Source organism: Pelophylax lessonae (assembly GCF_965119305.1).
Source record: "Pelophylax lessonae genome assembly, chromosome: 2".
Lineage (NCBI taxonomy): Eukaryota > Metazoa > Chordata > Amphibia > Anura > Ranidae > Pelophylax > Pelophylax lessonae.
This window is the reverse complement of record NC_138769.1, coordinates 212,218,192-212,230,620: the sequence shown is the minus strand read 5'-3', so window position 1 is coordinate 212,230,620 and position 12,429 is coordinate 212,218,192. Positions and strand designations below refer to the sequence as shown.

General features: G+C 49.5%; 1 protein-coding gene across 1 annotated transcript in view; it reads right to left on the bottom strand.

Moving 5' to 3' along the window:
• LOC309547668 (amine oxidase [flavin-containing] B-like) overlaps positions 1-12,429 on the bottom strand; it is a 198,095-nt gene that overhangs the window by 13,611 nt on the left and 172,055 nt on the right. The window lies entirely within an intron of this gene.

Here is a 12,429-nt window from a genome sequence, read left to right as displayed (position 1 = left end):
CCATGCGGCCTCAGGTGGTCGACCTAAAGACCTGAGAGTCATAGAGGAGCTAAACCCAGATGTCCTGCAGAGCTGACTGGAAGGGAGACACTGAAAAGGATCTGATTCTGCCTACAGTGAGTACAGACCTGTGTTGAGGGGCCTGTTCTGAGAGGGCCCCCACTTCTGCTAGAAGAGTCAGAGGATGCTAGAGAGTGTCCTGACGATGATACTTAGATTGTTGTTTTTTATCATATTTATATAATTTTACCATATTGGTTTATGGCTTTTTTAACATATATTTTTTTTTTTTTTAAAACACTTTATTGAAAGTTTTATAAGCATACAAGTAAGGTCACAAAAAGTGTACAAAAATCCAAGACCAAGTGGTAACAAACAACCTTAGTTAGGACAATAACAGGTACCGAATGACATGTAATATATGGCTAGTAAACAGGTGAAGGTCTGTCGGGGAAAACACAAAAGCGAACAGCGAGAAGAGACCCAGGAATAGGGCAATTTGTGCATGGAAAGCAGCGCTCCAGTACCAGTAAGTGTCTGAACTGAATGCTATAGTTCTCCCATTAGAAAAGTGAACCCCCTCGGCCGGGTCACGGTCGAGAAGCGGATCCTGCAAATGAAACCAGGGGGGCCCCCCAGGCACATGATCGGGGGGTCGGGCACCCCCAAGGGGAGCACACTGTGCCCAAGACCCCCGAGCATGCACCAGAGGGGGTTGGATGAGGACCAGATTAGGGGCACTATGAGCGGGGAGGGGGGGTTATGCCGATAATTAAGCTGGGGAGAGCGTGCACACAGGTAAGGGCAAATGGTAAACTGGTATCTCCTCTTACCAGGGTACTACGATGTTACAGGAGGTAGGGGAGAGGCAGAAGGGGAGGACGTCAGGATAAGGGTGACGAAACAAGGACAATACACTGGGAAAGGGGGAGAAAGAGAAGAGAAAAAAAAAAAAAAAGGGGGGGGGGAAGAGGAAAAGGGAAAGGAAGAAGAGGAAAGAGAAGAAAAAAATAAAAAAGGGGGGGGGGAGAACATTGACGGCCCGCCACGTCCATGTCGGAAAGAAGGGGACGCAGCCAATTAGCCTATTTAGCCTGAAGCTCCCATTAATTCGCCATATTTGGAGGAAAGGGAAAAATGAAGCCACGTGGCCCACGTGGTGTAAAATTTGTCAGGGGAGTCGTGGGCTTGGTGGGTCAGGTCTTCCATCTCCTCCACCCTCTTCACTCTATGGAGCCAGTCCGCAACAGTGGGGGGGGAGGGAGAGAGCCAGCGACAAGGGACGCACATTCTCGCAGCATTAATAAGGTGTAGGGTCAACGATTGTTTGTAAGCGAAAACTTGTGTAGGGTATCGGGGGTCCTGTACCAGTTGGAGAAGAGTTTAAAGCCACTTTCTTGCACAAATACATTTCTGGAGCCCTTATGCATGTGTGTGAAGATTCTATCCCAGTCTTCGCCACTAAGAGAGATATCAAGGTCCGTTTCCCAACGTTCGCAGATACGAGCGATCCTAGGGGGAAGCCTTGGCGATAGGAGGGTGTATAAGCAAGAAATCAAATGTCGCTGGGGCGACGTACGGGTGCAAAGGTCCTCTAGGGGGGTAGCGTCCCTATGCCAGGCATTGAGGTCCTCGGTGTGTAGTAGGAAGTCTCTAATCTGCAAGTAGTTGAAGAAGGGGATTTTGCATTTGGGAAATCTCCTGGAAAGAGCCGAGTGTGTAAGCAGGGAGCCACCCCGAAAAAAGTGAGTCGCCCTATGCGGGACGTCCGACAAGGGTACAAGCGGGTCAAGGCGAACCACACCCGGAATAAAGTCCGGGTTGTGGCAAAGGGGGACCATCGGGCCCGGTCTTGAAGATATGTCCAGAGTCTTACAGAGCTGGCGAAAAATGAGTAGAGTAGGGTGCGTGAGAGGGTATTTCGCGCACTTCGCCGGAGTGGAGTCGGGGCTAGACCACGGTAGGAAGTGAATGGGGTAAGGGGACATAGAGACTTCAAGGTTCACCCAGTCCTTCGTAAGGCGACCATTGTGCCAGTCTACAATCCTAGACAAGTGACAGGCCCAGTAGTATCTTTGTATGTGAGGTAGGCCCAGCCCCCCGGACGATTTTGGCGCGGTTAGGAGGTCCCAAGACAACCTAGGGCGCTTAGAGCGCCAAATAAAGGCGGAGCATATCCGTCGATAGGTTTTTTAAAAAACACAGGGGGGATCTTGATGGGAATCGTTTGAAGGACATATAGCAGCCTGGGGAGGATATTCATTTTCATGATGGCCACTCTACCGAACCACGAGTAGGACCCACGCTCCCATTTAGTCAAATCAGACTTAACGGATGCAAGTATGGGGGTGAAGTTCTTTGCGTATAGGTCTGAAAGCTTGGCAGGGATCTGGATACCCAAATAGGTGATGGCCTGAGACTCCCACCGGAAAGCAAGTTGCGTTGGCAGAGAGATAAAAGGTGCGCCGGTAAGGAGACATTCAGGGCCTCAGATTTCGTGTAGTTTATCTTGAGGTTTGAAAGAGCTTGGAACGTGTCCAGGTCCCTCAGGAGGTTCGGCAGAGTGGTAGTTGGTCGTGTGAGAAAAAGAAGGATATCGTCGGCGTAGGCCGCGAGTTTGTAAGATTTGGCTCCGACAGTCACACCACTAATGTCTGGGTTTGAGTTGAGTTTACGAAGTAGGGGTTCAAGGGTAAGGATAAAAATGAGGGGGGATAAGGGGCAACCCTGACGCGTGCCATTCGACACAGAGAAGGCATCCGACAGGTGGTCATTAACTCGCACTCTTGCCGTGGGACCAGAGTAAAGGGCCCGAATAAAGTCCAGCATCCTGCCAGAGATACCTATGGCCTCCAATGTTGCAATCATATAGTCCCACGCCACCCTGTCGAACGCCTTCTCTGCGTCGAGCGACAGGAGGAAGCCCGGTGTTTGAGAAGAGGTGAGCCAATGGTGGATATTGAGGGCCTTAATGGTGTTGTCCCTTGCCTCGCGCCCAGGGACAAACCCCACCTGGTCTAGGGAGATGATGTCGGGGATGAGATGTAGGAAGCGGTTTGCCAAAATTTTTGCGTAGATTTTAATATCCACGTTGAGTAACGAGATGGGCCTATAGTTGGTCACCAAGGAAGGGTCCTTATCGGGCTTGGGTATTACGACAATGTGGGCTTCCAGAAGGTCGGGGCATAGGGTCGGAGAGTCTGGGAAGGCATTAAAAAAGCGAGTCAGAGGCGACGAAAGGAGCTCTGGAAAGGATTTGTAGTATCCCACTGTGAGCCCATCGGGGCCCGGGCACTTGCCCGGCTTGAGTTGCTTAAGGGCCAGGGAGACATCATCAGCGGTTATAGGGGTGTCCATAGATTCCAGATCCTCAGCCGAAAGCGGAGAAGGGGAGTACTGTTGCAGAAAGGATTTTGGCTTTTTTAACATATTTATGACATTTTACCACATTGGTTTATGAATTATTTTATGGATTCATTTATGGACATTATTGCTGCCTGCATCCTAAAGTGACTTCATGCCTTACATCTTTTTTCTTGACGTTTTCTCTTGATGTGTACTGTACGATGTGCAGTATCTTTATATATCTTTCTATTGCTATTTGCTTTATCGTGGTTCTATTAATATGGCATCGTCATCATTTTTTAACTTTTAATTGTTTGAGTTCATTCCAGTGTCACATTTTTCATTTGCCACTCCCCTCCACCTTACACTGCCTCTCACACGGGTGTGTTTGCGTGTTTGTCCCAACACTCCCATACATACACACACTTTTTAGTCCACACCCCCCTGCCCTGCTCAAAAAGAAAGTCACCGCAGAGGCAGAAGAGAGGGAAAACACAGACATGGACAGATGGGAAAAGTCACGCAGACTATCAAAATCTTCAACCTATCCAATCACTCTCTCTCCACATCTGAAGAATCCATCTTAGCCCGAGCACTCACTTTTTTTTAGATCTGAATAGATTAATCAGGAACCTTACAGTGCAATGGTTCTTTCACATTCAAGCCAACAAAAACATCCCCAAAAAAGGACTGCCATCACCGAATAAACTCTTCTCCTACTGAGCAAAACTTCCCGTTCTACACGCAGGAAGCACTGGCACTGGAAAATCTTGAAGATCTATACATTTGTGACCATGATGACTATGCCTCCCTCCTCTCCCAACATCTACCTGGCTCCCCACCCATACAGCATATCACGTTTCGGCCAAAATCAGTATTTTATCCCACATTTGCGAAAGGTCCCTACATCCAGAGTTTTTACGAAGTGATCCACGCAGATATACACTGCATGTGCCAATCATCTCTGGATCAAATACACCCCGCCTCCAATCTAACACCTACGGAAAAACTCACTCTCAAGGAGCTCACCAAGAACCCCAACATCATTATCAAATCTGCTGACAAAGGTGGTAGTCTCATCATCCAGAATCGAGCTGACTACATAAAATAATCCCCTAGGCTGCTCTCGCACAGATCCACCTACCTGAAACTCAACAGTGACCCCCTGCCTAATTTCAAAGAGGGAGGCCATTCCATCATCGATAAAGCCACAAAGGATAATATCATCACTCCTACGGAGGTTTCATTCCTCAAACATGACTTCTACCATAGACCCTACTTCTATCACCTCTCCAAGATACACAAGGACCCCCTTCATCCCCCAGGAAGACCTATCATTGCGGCCATGGAGAATGTCACCAGCTACTTCTCCATTTACATTGATCACTTTCTGCAACTGGTAGTCCAACAGCTTTCATCCTACATAAAAGACAGCATATATCTACTGGATTTATTATCATCTTACCCATGGCTATCCTTGGACGTAGTCGTACTATACACATCAATACCACATCATATCGGACTCCAGGCCGTACGATTCTTCCTGAATAATGAAGCAACACTCAATTTGAGTTCAATGGTGACTTCTATACCCAAATCAAAGGCACCGCCATGAGAGACAATTTTTTCCCCCAGTTACGCTGGGCCATTGGGAACAGCAAAACATATGGCAAAACAACCCCTTCGCTTCCCATCTCATTTTTTTTGGCCGGTGTCGTGTCGAAATGTGCCCTCCGTCGGATAGTGCCCCCGACGGACTGACGTCACCGCAGCTGACTGCTCAGATCAGCTGTGCTGGAGGTGACGACACTGACATGCGCAGTCCGTCGAAGGCACTATCCGACGGTAGTGCGAGAGCGGAGGAGGGAGAGAATCTATTGTCAGATTCTGCCTCGCTCTCTGCACTATGGGGACGGATCGGATTACAGTGCAGCCTGTGCTTATGTGAGGAACACAAAAACACAGCTCTGATCGGGACACATTAAAGGGGAACTCTGACCAAACGAATTACAGTACAGTACTCATATTGGGGGGCACAATCCGACACTCATATTTGCGATTCATATTGGCAACCACACTAATGTAAGGGTGAACTCCGATGGCTGATGTAAGGAGGAACTCCGATAGGGGACACTGATGTTAGGAGGAACTCCGATAGGGGACACTGATGTTAGGAGGCACTCCGATGGGGGACACTGATGTAAGGGGGAACTCCGATGGGGGACGCTGATGTAAGGGGGAACTCTGATAGGGGACACTGATGTAAGGGGGAACTCCGATAGGGGACACTGATGTAAGGGAGCACTCCGATAGGGGACACTGATGTAAGGAGGAACTCTAATAGGGGACACTGATGTAAGGGGGAACTCCGATGGGGGACACTGATGTAAGGGAGAACTCTGATGGGGGACACTGATGTAAGGGGGAACTCCGATGGGGGACACTGATGTAAGGAGGCACTACGATGGGGGACACTGATGTAAGGAGGCACTCCGATGGGGGACACTGATGTAAGGGGGAACTCCGATGGGGGACACTGATGTAAGGGGAACTCTGATAGGGGACACTGATGTAAGGGGGAACTCTGATAGGGGACACTGATGTAAGGGGGAACTCCGATAGGGGACACTGATGTAAGGGAGCACTCCGATAGGGGACACTGATGTAAGGAGGAACTCTGATAGGGGACACTGATGTAAGGGGGAACTCCGATGGGGGACACTGATGTAAGGGAGAACTCTGATGGGGGACACTGATGTAAGGGGGAACTCCGATGGGGGACACTGATGTAAGGAGGCACTACGATGGGGGACACTGATGTAAGGAGGTACTCCGATGGGGGACACTGATGTGAGGGGGCACTCCGATGGGGACACTGATGTAAGGAGGCACTCCGATGGGGCACTCTGGAATACTAAAGGGGTACTCTGACTGCAATAAAGGGGCACTCTGACTGCAATAAAGGGGCACTCTGACTGCAATAATAAAGGGGCACTCTGGAATACTAAAGAGGCACGCCGACTGCCATAATAAAGGGGCACTCTGGAATACTAAAGAGGCACGCTGACTGCAATAATAAAGGGGCACTCTGGAATACTAAAGAGGCACGCCGACTGCAATAATAAAGGGGCACTCTGACTGCAATAATAAAGGGGCACTCTGACCGTGGGTCATAAAGGAGCTCTGTGACCGGGACACATAAAGGGGCACTATGATAGGGACACTGATGTAAAGGAAGACTCTAACGGGGACACTAGATGTAAAGGGGGACTCTGGGGGGGACACTGATATAAAGTGGGACTCTGATGGGGACACTGGATGTAAAGGGGCACTCTGATGGGGACACGGATGTAAAATAGGACTCTGATAGGGAAACACTGGATGTAAAGGAGGACTCTGATGGGGACACACTGGATGTAAAGGAGGACTCTGATGGGGACACACTGGATGTAAAGTGGCACTCTGATGGGGACACGGATGTAAAGGAGGACTCTGACGGGGACACGGACACAGGCTGAATGATGGGGGATACAGTCAGTGCTTTTTCTTGGGGATTTCACAGTGGCTGTGAAGTGGGGCATCTGTCAGTGGGGGTGGGGGGGGGTGGTAGAATAAGCGGTTAAAGGAGTGGGGGGCCCATCATGTTACTGTAGGTGAAGTCACAGTAGGCGAACTTTGAGGGGTCAGGGTCCCACATTTGCCACAGAGATAGGGGAGGTCTATCTCTGGGGGTCTCTAGTATCCCTGTGCCAAATTTGGTGCCCCTAGCCCCTGGGGTTAGGTCAGCTTGGTGTAGTATGGCAAGCTTGGAGTGGGCACATTTGCAAGGCCAAAGCTTGGGCCCTGAACAAGTCCAGGGGGTCCAAAGTTTGCAGGGAGGTAGGGGAGGTTTACCATTACCATCCCAAAAAGTCATTAGACCAAGATATCTTTGTCAAATATTTATGGGGTCACTTAGAAGCATATGGCTGCCAGTCAATACCACAAAGCGGGGAGTGCTGGGTACCATATTAACCACCATAGTCTTAGTTATCCGTGAAGTGGGGCTTTGCATTACCTATGTTCTGCAGTATTTGGCTAAAGTCAATCCCCATACAAGCCCATGTAAAAATGAAGCATTGGCCACAAAAAAATTTGCGTGGCTCCTAGATTTCCTTTAGTATAAGTTTGCCAAGTATGGTGCCCTTAACCCCCGTGGTTAAGCGCCCTATATTTATAGTAGCTTGCCCGCTAAGTTAAACTTTGGCACTGTCATAGTCTGGACATTTGAGGGACTGCAGCTCGGGCCCTGAATGAGTCTGGGGGGCCATATTTGGCACGGAGGTAGGGGAGGTCTCCCTTTACCAAGCATTTTGGAGTCGCTAGCCCAAAATGTCCTGGTCAACTATTTCCAGGGCCACTTGAGAGTTTGCGGTCCTCGGCCCTTACCATGCAGCAGGGAGTGCTGGGTATCGCAGGAATCCCTGGACTCTTAGCTATTTAGCAGTATCTGTATAGCGTTGCTCTGCAGTTCTTGTATTCCATAGTGGTTAGCCAAATCGACCCCTATGCAGGTCCCTGAAACAATTAAGCATTGGTCCTGAAAAAAGCATGTGGCCCCTGCCACGTTTGAGGACCCTAGCCATCAGGGTTCAGGTACCACTAGGCCCATAATTTAGGTCAGCTTGGTGCTGTATGGCAATCTTCGAGTGGGCAAAGTTGCAGGGCCCCAGCTCGGGCACCAAACAAGTCCAGGGGACCATATTTGGCACAGTGGTAGGGGAGATCTTCCTTTACCACTCTGAAAATGTTGGAGTAGCTAGCCTGAAATTTTCTGGTCAACTTTTTCAGGGGCCTCTTGGGAGTGTGTGGCCCTGGGGCAGTACCGTGAAGAAGGGACTGCTGGGTACCATATTAATCTCAATATTCTTAGCTATCCAATGTTACCTGCGGAGCAGGGCTCACTGGTACCTATGTTCTACAGTATTTGTGCAAATTTGACGCCCATGCTAGTCCTCGTGAAAATTAGGCATCGTCCACACAAAAAATGTGTGTGACCCTAGGGGTCAGCTAGTATCCCTGTACCAAGTTTGGTGACCATATCCCCCAGTGATTTGGGTACCACAGGGCACTAAATTTATGGTATATTGGCCCGCTATGTTAATCCATGACTCGGTTGCGGGTGGGAATTTGATGGGCCACAGCCCAGGCCCTGAAAGAGTCCAGGTTCCCACAGCTTAAGCCCCTGAACATGTTTGGGGCCCAAGCTGTGGCCCCTCCAAAATTCCCTAATGTGCCATATGTTATCATAGACTAGGCCAAACTAGCCTAAATCTAGGGCCCCACGGTAGCGGAACGATGTTGCCCAGGGGCACCAAACTTGGTATAGGGTTACTAGAGGACCCCCGGGGGCCACAACATTTTTTTGGGGCCAATGCTTAATTTTCATGAGGACCTTCATGGGGGTGGAATTTGCCCAACCACCGCAGGACATAGGAACTGCAGAGCCAGGCTCTGCAAATATTGTTAAATAGCTAAGAGTCCAGAGATTCCTGCAGTACTCACCAATCCCCACTCCGCATTAGAGCCCGAGGGCCACACACTCCCAAGGGGCCCCCTAAAAAGCTGACCATAAAACTTCAGGCTAGCGACCTCAAAAATGTAGAGGTGGTAAAGGAAGACCAGACCTCTGTGCCAAATTTGGGCCTCTGGACTAATTCGGGGCCCGATCTGTGGCCCCTCAAATTCCCGATCGTGGCTGCACCATAGATTAACATAACGGGCCAGGCTAGCCTAAATGTAGGGCCCTGTGGTAGCCAAACCACGGTGCTCAGGGGCACCAAATTTGGCAGAGGGATACTATATGATCCCCAGGGGCCACATACATTTGTTTGGGGCCAATGCTTTATTTTCACAGGGACCTGCATTGGGGTAGACTTTAGCTGACCACCGCAGAATAGTCCTACGGTATCCAGCACTCCCTGCTGTGCCGTATGGCCCAGGGGCCACATACTCTCAAGGGGCCCTAGAAAAAGTTGATCAGGAAATTTTGAGCTAACAAACCCCAAAATGTTTGGGGTGGTAAAGGAAGGACCCCCCTACCTCTGTGCCAAATATGCCCCCCAGACTCATTTGGGGTCCTAGCTGTAGCCCCTCAAATTTCCAGACTAAGACTCTGCCATAGATTAACATAGCAGGCCAAGCTACTATAAATGTAGAGCCCAAACCACGGGGGTTCAGGGCACCATACTTGGCAAACTTATACTAGAGGACCTCCAGTAGCCACACACATTTTTTGGGGGCAACGCCTAATTTTCACAGAGATTGGCATGGTGATTGAATTTGGACAAATATTGCAGAACATAAGTAATGCAAAGCCCCACTTTATATCGGATATATCGGTAATATCGGATAGCTAAGACTATGGGGATTAACTACTTTTCGACCAGGGCATAGCCCAATGATGGCTACAGCGTGGTCGGCCTATTCTGGGAGAGCGTACAGATACAACCTCCCCAAATCGCGCTCCCCACGGATTGTGTTAAAGGGCCAATGACAGGGGCCATTTACCATGTGATCGCTCCATCCAATGACAGAGTGATCATTTGTCAACAGATCGCTGCATGTCGGGTTTAGCTCTCTCCTCGCACGCTGTACACACCGATGGGCACCACCCCTACCTCATCCATGCCCATCTCTGCCTCCTCCATGCCCATCTCTGCCTCATTCATGCCCATCTCTGCCCTATTCATGCCCACCTGTACCTCATTCATGCCTATCTGTGCATTAATCATGCCCATGAGTGCCTCCTCATTTGTGCCTCATCATCAGTGTGTCCCTCATCATGCAGCCTGTTTACCCCTGTCATTCAACCTCTGTCCCCGCTGTCATTCAGCCCCTGTCCCTGCTGTCATCCACCCTGTGTCCCCGCCGTCATGCAGTTCGTGTCCCCCCGCCGTAATTCGGCCTGTGTCTGTGCCTCCGTCAGAGTCCTCCTTTACATCCAGTGTCCCCGTTAGAGTCCTCCTTTACATCAGTGTCCCTATCAGAGTGCCCCTTTATGTGTCCCGGTCACATAGCTCCTTTATGACCCACGGTTAGAGTGCCCCTTTATTATTGCATTCAGAGTGCCCCTTTATTATTGCAGTCAGCGTGCCTCTTTAGTATTCCAGAGTGCCCCTTTATTATTGCAGTCGGCGTGCCCCTTTAATGTAGTCGGCGTGCCCCTTTATTGCAGTCGGCGTGCCCCTTTATTGCAGTCAGAGTGCCCCTTTATAGTATTCCAGAGTGCCCCTTTATAGTATTCCAGAGTGCCCCTTTATAGTATAGTGCCCCTTTATAGTATTCCAGAGTGCCCCTTTATAGTATTCCGGAGTGCCCCTTTATAGTATAGTGCCCCTTTATAGTATTCCAGAGTGCCCCTTTATAGTATTCCAGAGTGCCCCTTTATAGTATTCCGTAGTGCCCCTTTATAGTATTCCAGAGTGCCCCTTTATAGTATAGTGCCCCTTTATAGTATTCCAGAGTGCCCCTTTATAGTATTCCAGAGTGCCCCTTTATAGTATTCCAGAGTGCCCCTTTATAGTATTCTGGAGTGCCCCTTTATAGTATTCCAGAGTGCCCCTTTATAGTATAGTGCCCCTTTATAGTATGCCGGAGTGCCCCTTTATAGTATTCCAGAGTGCCCCTTTATAGTATAGTGCCCCTTCATAGTATTCCAGGGTGCCCCTTTATAATAGAGTGCCCCTTTATAGTATTCCAGAGTGCCCCTTTAGTATTCAAGAGTGCCCCTTTAGTATTCAAGAGTGCCCCTTTAATGTGTCCCGCTACGAGCTGTGTGACTGTGTTCTATATGTACTGATCGTACAGAGCGAGTCAGAATCTGACAGATTCTTCCCGCTCTGTCTCTCGTCGAGAAATGCCTCCGACGGACTGTGCACTTGCTACAGAGCGAGTCAGAATCTGTCATTAGATTCTTTCTGCTCTGTCTCTCGTTGGATAGTGCCCCCGAAATGCCTCCGACGGACTGCGCACGCGCTACAGAGCGAGTCAGAATCTGTCATTAGATTCTTCCTGCTCTGTCTCTCGTCGGATAGTGCCCCCGACGGACTGCGCACGCGCTAATCACGTCTGCTGCTAGAGGAAGCAAGAGGACTTAAAGCGGAGTTCCGGCCTCAGGGGGCAAATTTAGATAAAAATACCCCTGGGACAGTCAGGGCTAGTGCATTCCACAATGGATAGCCTCTGAACTGTCCCGGGTCGCACTTACCTTTTAGAAGAAATGCTTACCTTGAAAATTTCTTCTCCAGCGCTGCCATATCAGGTGTGGGCAGCTGAAGCCAACGCATCCTCTTCTACGTCCTCTTTGGTGACGTCGGAGTCCCAGAATGTCCTGCTCTGGCCCCGCTCGTCACTTCCGGTGCAGGCATGGCATCCCTGCACAGCTTCTGGGCAAAATTAATTTTTTCGATTTTGAGGCCGGAACTCCGCTTTAATTCTTCCATACAAGTGGCAGTATGGTTAAAACAGTGTGTCTGCTTCCACAAAAAACCTGGTGAGGCTAAATTAGAGTTGCCCTTATCAACTGTGAATAGTTAAAGTTGGAGTATCCCATTATTCCCTTCTCCCATCCAAGTTCCACAATAAATATAAAACCAAAACCCCTGGACAGTTTATTGAGTAACGAGAAACTGGGAGTAATGATGGATGAGTGAACTGTCCCTTAGTGACTGTCTGCAGGTAATCAGAGGAGGCCCAAGAAGTCATGACACAACAAGCCCTATGGGGACATTGCTACATAAGTCTATTGGGACGCAGAGACTGTACAGATACAGCTTCTGGTCCCAATTTGACCGCTGTGTGGGTGCAGGTGTGTTTTTCCGAATGCAGATGCTATGCACTCCGAGACAAGTACCCACACCCCCACCTGCACCTGCACAGCTGTCAAACTGAGATCAGTGGCTGTGACTGTTAGCCCTTGTTCACACTGCAGCTGCTTTAAAGTCATGCGACTTTAAATGTGACATGCCTGCGCGACTTCACCGCGGCTTGCATATGACTTTTTTAGCAGAAGTCAATGCAAGTCACATTGAAGTCACCCCAAAG